The following is an 8,566-nucleotide window of genomic DNA, read 5'->3' as shown; positions in this document are numbered from 1 at the left end:
AATACAGGGGGATTAGCTCAAATGGTAGAGCGCTCGCTTAGCATGCGAGAGGTAGCGGGATCGATGCCCGCATCCTCCATTCTTTGAATTGCATGTGATATGTGTGTTATGTTAGAAATGGATGTTGCTGCAGTTCTATTTTTGTAACTTTTGCAGTGTTGGAAAAAGTACTCAATTGTCAAACTTGAGTAAAAGGAAAGATACCCGAATAGAAAGTGACTCAAGTAAAATACTACTTGAGTAAAAGTCTAAAAGTATTTGGTTTGAAATATACTTAACTATTAAAAGTACATGGAATTGCTAAAATGTACTTAAGTATCAAAAGTCAAAGTATACACTACTTTACACCACTGGACTTTTGTGACCTTTTTCGCCAATCATGTCCAAATCATCCTAAAGTACAGTATGTAAAATGTTTTTAGGTATGATGTAGTTTGTTGATTAAGACGACATGGAAGCATGTCAAATGTATGATAAGAAAAACAGCCTTTGTGTCGGGTTATGAGTAAAGTAGGACATTTATCATAGGAGTAACGAGAGTATCCTACGGATGTGTCCTACTCCGGGGCATGGTCACGTTAAGCCCTGCCTCGCCGTGTATCTACAATGTGACTGCTGAAAGGATACTTGGTTTATCCATACAGCTGCGATCTAGCTATTTTTTTGTGTGCTAAATTTGATCTCTCATCAAAATGACGACAAGCGAAATACGGTGGCTGATAAGGAAAACACAACAACAATGTTATGGTGGCTCATTAGGAAAATGACACGCATTTTAAAATTCATGACACTGAAACAAAAGGGGTAAACAGCAAGTACGCCTACACATGTTTTTATATTTCGATATGATATCGATATCAAATTTTAAAAAGTATGAAACTGATATCAATATGGACTTTCCATATTGGTGGCCAACATTACTCATGAATCATGATCAGATCAGCTCACCTATAGGAATAATCACAGCAATGAGCTCCCGAGTGGCACAGTAGTCTAAGGCACTGCATTTCAGTGCAAGTGGCATCACTGCGGCCCTTGGTTTGAATCCAAGCTGTGTCACATCTGGCTGTGATTGGGAGTCCCATAGGGCGGCGCACAATTGGCCCAGCAAATTAATTACTTAAAAATCATACAATGTGATTTTCTGGATTTTTGTTTTAGATTCCGTCTCTCACAGTTGAAGTGTACCTATGATAAAAATTACAGACCTCTACATGCATTGTAAGTAGGAAAACCTGCAATATCGGCAGTGTATCAAATACTTGTTCTCCCCACTGTATAACGTGATTTGACGTCATTTTATCTGTGGCCAATGACATTGAGCCTTCTTGGAAGGGCACTTCTAATGTAAATCTATGGCAGGACCTAAAGGGCTTGAATTCTTTATGTCTACCTTTACTAAGGACTGGTGATGTAGTTTCTCCAAGAGTGACAGAACACTAAGCCAATCACGGTGCAATGCTCCGATTTTCTGCTGACTTGTCCCACCACCACAGAAAGCACTGAGCTAGGCTTAAACACCTGCATTTTGGAGCTGCCTAACTCAAGAAAACAAAAAAGAGACCATGTTTGTCTTTTTTAACTCAATGATATATATATATATTTTTTACATGGTTAGCAAACAGGTATGTGACTTGTTTTAATGCCAAAATACATGCAAAACAGGCAAGCCTCCCCACCAAAAAATATTTAAATATATTTTTTTTGGTTAAAAATGTAGGGCCATTGCCCTTATCCAACCCTAACCGTTTTTAAACTTCAATGGGGTGACTTCAGATTCTGTCACATTTTTACCTATAGGTACTGTACATGGTTTCCTGCTGATCTTGCTCTGCTGAAGTGCAATAGCAGACTCTAGTGGTTAGATGCTATCATGGCATTCTGATATAATATGACTTGGTGCCATCAGTAGCAATTATTTGATTGGTTCTTATGACTCCAGTTAGTCACTCCTATGAATATGACAGCTTAAAGCAAGTGTTATAATGCATCATAAGTGTATCAAAAGGCATTTCAAATGCAGTTATGAAGCATGATGTGTGTGTGTGCCTCGTAGAAAGTGTCAGCACATCTGTTCTCAGCTAATCTTTATTAAAAAGTTAAATTAACTCAGTAAAAGTTCACAGTTTGGATTGTTTTATCTATATTAACAGATATCATTTTCAGGACTCATTCAATCTTATCATAGCAAAGTGACGTGAGCTCATGGCAGCCATAAAAGGAGAACAACACATTTATGCACTAAGGGATGGTTTCCCAGGCCAAGATTTAAGCCAAATCCTGGACAAACAATAATTATCAATGGAACATGGTCATTGAAAGTGCATTATAGTCCAGGACTAGGCTTAATACCAGGCCTACGAATGTTAAACGTAATGCCCTTTGCTACCACACACACATACACTGCATACCTTATATTGTAACATTGGCCTCATTCCAGGCTGATTACATTGCAGTCATTGCATTGCATCAACTACTGTTCAACTACTGTACTAGCATCAGGCACAGGGTCGCTACAGTATATGAAATTCATATCCAGGCGTTGTGAGATCTGGCAGGTGTCTAGAATGTAGTAGGCCTGGAGCGAGTCCAATGTTTGTGACAGTTGATAAACATAACAACATGAATTAAATCTGGTCAGATCAGAAACACTCATAGCATACATAACAGACAGTGTATATAACACTGAACAGCCCTGATATCCCACATTTCACTCTAATCTGGTACAGGGGGCTCTGATTGTCTGATTAACAACATAATGTCAGAGTAGTGTTACCAAGCCCCTGCTATACACATTGGGAGACCCTGCTGGTGCAGCTTCTCTACACTGGGGGCTGTTCCAGAAAGTTGGATCAATGATTTAGCCGGCTTACTGTTCAAAATGGTAATCAACCAGTGAATAAAGAGTTATATGTGGCTGTTTATCAAATGTAGCTACCCCACTGGTCCAAGGCACTGGTATAATCTTCATAGAGACAGCTTTCAGAGAATAATGATAACCTTTCCAGTGATTCCAATTGACACTTGTAGCGTAATGTTTGGTGGTTCCCCATAGGTACTCTCCATTGATGTTAGCGTAGTGACATGAACCATACCAACATGCCCCATAGTAAGTAGCTGCACAGTTGTCAGACCAAGTGTCCTGGTCTTTGTCGAAGGTGCTGAACATCAACCCGCTATGAAGGCCAGTGAGTCACCTTGGAAACAGAAAAAATGGTCTATTGAGAGTGTTTGCATTTTCTAAAAATTCTACAATAGTGACCCAATTTACCATAGCTAAACCATTTAATTACCTCACTATAGACCTACCTATCTAAAACAGCCACTATTACTACTGCAATGTACAGTTACTACTACTACTTCTGGGCTGCTTACTACTACTACTACTACTTCTAGGCTGCTTACTACTACGACTACTACTGGGCTGCTTACTACTACCGCTATTTCATTTTTTATTTATTTTACCTTTGTTTAACCAGGCAAGTCAGTTAATTTTCAATGACAGCCTGGGAACAGTGGGTTAACTACCTTGTCTGCTCGGGGTTTTGAACTCGCAACCTTCTGGTTACTAGTCCAACGCTCTAACCACTAGGCTACCCTGCCGCCCCACTACTACTACTAATACTACTACTATACCTACTACTACCACTACTTACTACTACTACTACTTCTGGGATGCTTACTACAACTACTACTACTACTTCTGGGATGCTTACTACTTCTGGGATGCTTACTACTACTACAACTACTACTACTACTTCTGGGATGCTTACTACTACTACTACTACTACTACTTCTGGGATGCTTACTACTACTACCACTACGACTACTACTACTACTACTACTACTACCACTACTACTACTACTACTTCCTCTTCAAGGAATACCTAGGATAGGATAAAGCAATCCTTCTCACCCCCCCCCCTTAAATGATTTAGATGCACTATTGTAAAGTGGCTGTTCCACTGATGTCAGAAGGTGAATTCACCAATTTGTAAGTCGCTCTGGATAAGAGCGTCTGCTAAATGACTTAAATGTAATGTAAATGTACTACTACCACTACGACTACTACTATTACTACTACCACTACTACTACTACTACTACTATTACTACCACTACTACCACTACGACTACTACTACTACTACTACTACTACTACTACTACTACTACTGCTACTACTACTTCTGGGATGCTTACTACTACTACCACTACTACTACTGCTACTACAACTACTACTACTACTACTACTACTACCACTACGACTACTACTACTACTACTACTACCACTAAGACTACTACTACTACTACTACTACCACTACGACTACTACTACTACTACTACTTCTGGGATGCTTACTACTACTACCACTACGACTACTACTACTACTACTACTACTACTACTACTACTATTACTACCACTACTACCACTACGACTACTACTACTACTACTACTACTACTACTACTACTACTACTACTACTTCTGGGATGCTTACTACTACTACCACTACTACTACTGCTACTACAACTACTACTACTACTACTACTACCACTACGACTACTACTACTACTACTACTACTACCACTACGACTACTACTACTACTACCACTACGACTACTACTACTACTACCACTACGACTACTACTACTACTACTACCACTACTACTACTACTACTACCACTACTACTACTACTACTACTATTACTACTACTACTACCACTACGACTACTACTACTACTACTACTACTACTACTACTCTGGGATGCTAACTACTACTACTACTACTACTACTACTACTACTTCTACTACTACTTCTCGGATGCTTACTACTACTACCACTACGACTACTACTACTACTACTACTACTTCTGGGCTGCTTACTACTACTACTACTACTACCACCACTACTACTACCACTACGACTACTACTACTACTACTACTTCTGGGCTGCTTACTACTACTACTACCACTACTACCACTACGACTACTACTACTACCACTACGACTACTACTACTACTACTACTATTACTACTACCACTACTACTACTACTACTACTACTACTACTACTACTACTACTTCTGGGATGCTTACTACTACTACTACTACTACTACTACTACTACTACTTCTGGGCTGCTTACTACTACTACTACTACTACCACTACTACTACTACCACTACGACGACTACTACTACTACTACTACTACTACTATTACTACTTCTGGGATGCTTACTACTACTACTACCACTACGACTACGACTACTACTACATTTACATTTACATTTAAGTCATTTAGCAGACGCTCTTATCCAGAGCGACTTACAAATTGGTGAATTCACCTTCTGACATCCAGTGGAACAGCCACTTTACAATAGTGCATCTACTACCACTACAACTACTACTACTACTACTACTTCTGGGCTGCTTACTACTACTACTACTACCACTACTAATACTACCACTACGACTACTACTACTACTACTACTACTACTACTTCTGGGCTGCTTACTACTACTACTACCACTACGACTACTACTACTACTACTACCACTACGACTACTACTACTACTACCACTACGACTACTACTACTACTACTACTACTACTACTTCTGGGATGCTTACTACTACTACTACTACCACTACGACTACTACTACTACTACTACTACTACTACTTCTGGGATGCTTACTACTACCACTACTACTACTACTACTACTACTACTACTACTACTACTACCACTTCTGGGCTGCTTACTACTACTACTACCACTATGACTACTACTACTACTACTTCTGGGATGCTTACTACTACTACTACTACCACTACGACTACTACTACGACGACGACGACAACAACAACAACTACTACTACTACTACTTCTGGGATGCTTACTACTTCTACTACTACCACTACGACTACTACTACTACTACTACTACTACTACTACTACTTCTGGGATCCTTACTACTACTACTACTACTTCTGGGCCGCTTACTACTACTACTACTACTACTACTACTACTACTACTACTACTTCTGGGCTGCTTACTACTACTACTACCACTATGACTACTACTACTACTACTTCTGGGATGCTTACTACTACTACTACTACCACTACGACTACTACTACGACGACGACGACGACGACAACAACAACAACAACTACTACTACTACTACTTCTGGGATGCTTACTACTTCTACTACTACCACTACGACTACTACTACTACTACTACTACTACTACTACTACTTCTGGGATGCTTACTACTACTACTACTACTTCTGGGCCGCTTACTACTACTACTACTATTACTACTACTATTACTTCTGGGATGCTTACTACTACTACTACTACTACCACTACTACTACTTCTACTACTACTTCTGGGATGCTTACTACTACTACTACTACTACTACTACTTCTGGGCTGCTTGCTACTACTACTACTACCACTAATACTACTACTACTACTACTACTACTACTACTGCTACTACTTCTGGGCTGCTTACTACTACTACTACTACTACTACTACTACTATACTACTACTACTACTACTACTACTACTATACTACTACTTCTGGGCTGCTTACTACTACTACTACTACTACTACTACTACTACTTCTGGGCTGCTTACTACTACTACTACGACTACTACTACTTCTGGGCTGCTTACTACTACTACTACTACTACTACTACTACTACTACTACTACTACTTCTGGGCTGCTTACTACTACCACTAATACTACTACTACTACTACTACTACTACTACTACTATACTACTACTACTACTACTACTACTACTTCTGGGCTGCTTACTACTACTACTACTACTATACTACTACTACTACTACTACTACTACTACTACTACTACTACTACTACTACTACTACTATACTACTACTACTACTACTACTATACTACTACTACTACTACTACTACTACTACTACTACTACTACTACTACTAGGCTACAGTTACAACATGCACCACTACTGCCGTCACTACAGTTGTCCCACTACAGGCCCACCACTAGTTCCAACTCAGTCACTACTACTATTACATTCTCCTACATTTTCCAACACAGTCACTACTACTATTACATTCTCCTACATTTTCCAACACTGGCCTCTAACAATTTAAACTTCCATACATTTCCAATTGCTTACAAAATACTTATAGGAAATTTCACCACTTTTCAACCTCATATTCATCATTTCCAGCACCACCCCAACACCAACATACATTTTTAAAAGGGCGGATGCACACCAGATGATGTCCAAAGTGTTTCTGGATGATCATCTGGTTAATATCATGTGATTTTTAACCAACTCTGAGCAGGCAAAGGTTAGTGAAGTAACATGTACCTGCTCATAGTTGGTGAAAATCACATGATACACACCAGATGATGTTAAAACTTTTTCCAATGACATAATCGAAAACATAGCCTATTTTCCTCTATCCTTTTGACGACAACACATAGTAAAGTGCTGTTTTCACACTTTGATGTTGGGGTGGTGCTGGAGATGATGCATGTGAAGTTGACAAGTTGACAATTTAAGGATGAGTGAGAACTGAAGTAAGCACACATATTTTTTCAGGAAAATCACCCTTTAAAGTGCTCTGCTGTTTATAGGACAAAAACACAGCATTTGTTCTCAGACAGCTGTGAAGCCAGAGCACATTGTGTGAATGACTTGTGTTCCTCTTTGAAAATGGTATCACCGACAAGGCAAAAACAACAAATGTTGTCTCTCACTCACCTGCTCCTCCGTTGGTGAATCCAGTGACATGTAGCTTGTATCCGTCTGCCTCAGAGTCCAAAAAGAAGGAAGAGTACATGGCAAAGACACGGTTTCCTTCAAAGCCCTCCATGTCTACCCTCAGCTCATACTTCCTCCTCTTAGTGAGAAGGATGTCCTCCAGTCCTGAAGAGACAATGCTAGATCAAATTGCAGGTTACAGTATACAAAGTTATCATTTGTATATTCTACTTGTTTCATCTTATTTTGGGGGATTCTTTTCTTATTTTTTTGCTAAAGTAAATTCTCACCTCGCCAGTATTCTCCCTCTGGGTTTCCAAAACCAACTTTTTACTGGTTCCAGGGTCTGTAGAAGTTCAGAGATCCATCTATCCTCCTCTGGATTACCTGAGAGAGAGTGAGATAGATAGATAGACAGACAGACAGACAGACAGAGATGTTTAGCAACTATTCACATGGTCTGTAAGAAATGTTAATAAGAGCCCAACATAGTACTATGATACTCACAGTCCACTTGCCTCCATCCGTGTTCATGTCACAGTACACTTAAACAGGTGTCAAAAAGGGGTAGATGGGGTAGACGCCACTTGCTTGCGGGATGTTGTAGACTACATTCATTAGTCTGCATCCAGGTTGATATCACATCGAGGGGCAGAGTGGACTGCTACAACAGCCAGAAGTAACACTGCCAACATGTGAGCCTTAGAGAGAGAGGAGAAAGAGAGAGAGAGGGGGAGAGAGAGAGGATAAATAGAGAGAGGGGGAGAGAGAGAGGATAAATAGAGAGAGAGGGG

The 8,566-nt window shown here is 39.7% G+C and overlaps 1 long non-coding RNA gene, 1 other non-coding gene and 1 pseudogene across 2 annotated transcripts in view; 2 read left to right on the top strand and 1 right to left on the bottom strand.

The window, feature by feature from the left end:
* Positions 1 to 8,566, top strand: part of LOC135526588 (uncharacterized) — a 32,237-nt gene that overhangs the window by 730 nt on the left and 22,941 nt on the right. The window lies entirely within an intron of this gene.
* Positions 7 to 79, top strand: trnaa-agc (transfer RNA alanine (anticodon AGC)). The gene has a single exon. It is a non-coding gene; the product is annotated as a tRNA-Ala (tRNA).
* Positions 2,773 to 8,390, bottom strand: LOC135526861 (microfibril-associated glycoprotein 4-like; annotated as a pseudogene).

This window comes from Oncorhynchus masou, chromosome 32 (genome assembly GCF_036934945.1).
Source record: "Oncorhynchus masou masou isolate Uvic2021 chromosome 32, UVic_Omas_1.1, whole genome shotgun sequence".
Lineage (NCBI taxonomy): Eukaryota > Metazoa > Chordata > Actinopteri > Salmoniformes > Salmonidae > Oncorhynchus > Oncorhynchus masou.
Note: the sequence above shows the minus strand (reverse complement) of the source record. Positions and strands in the feature narration are given on the sequence as shown.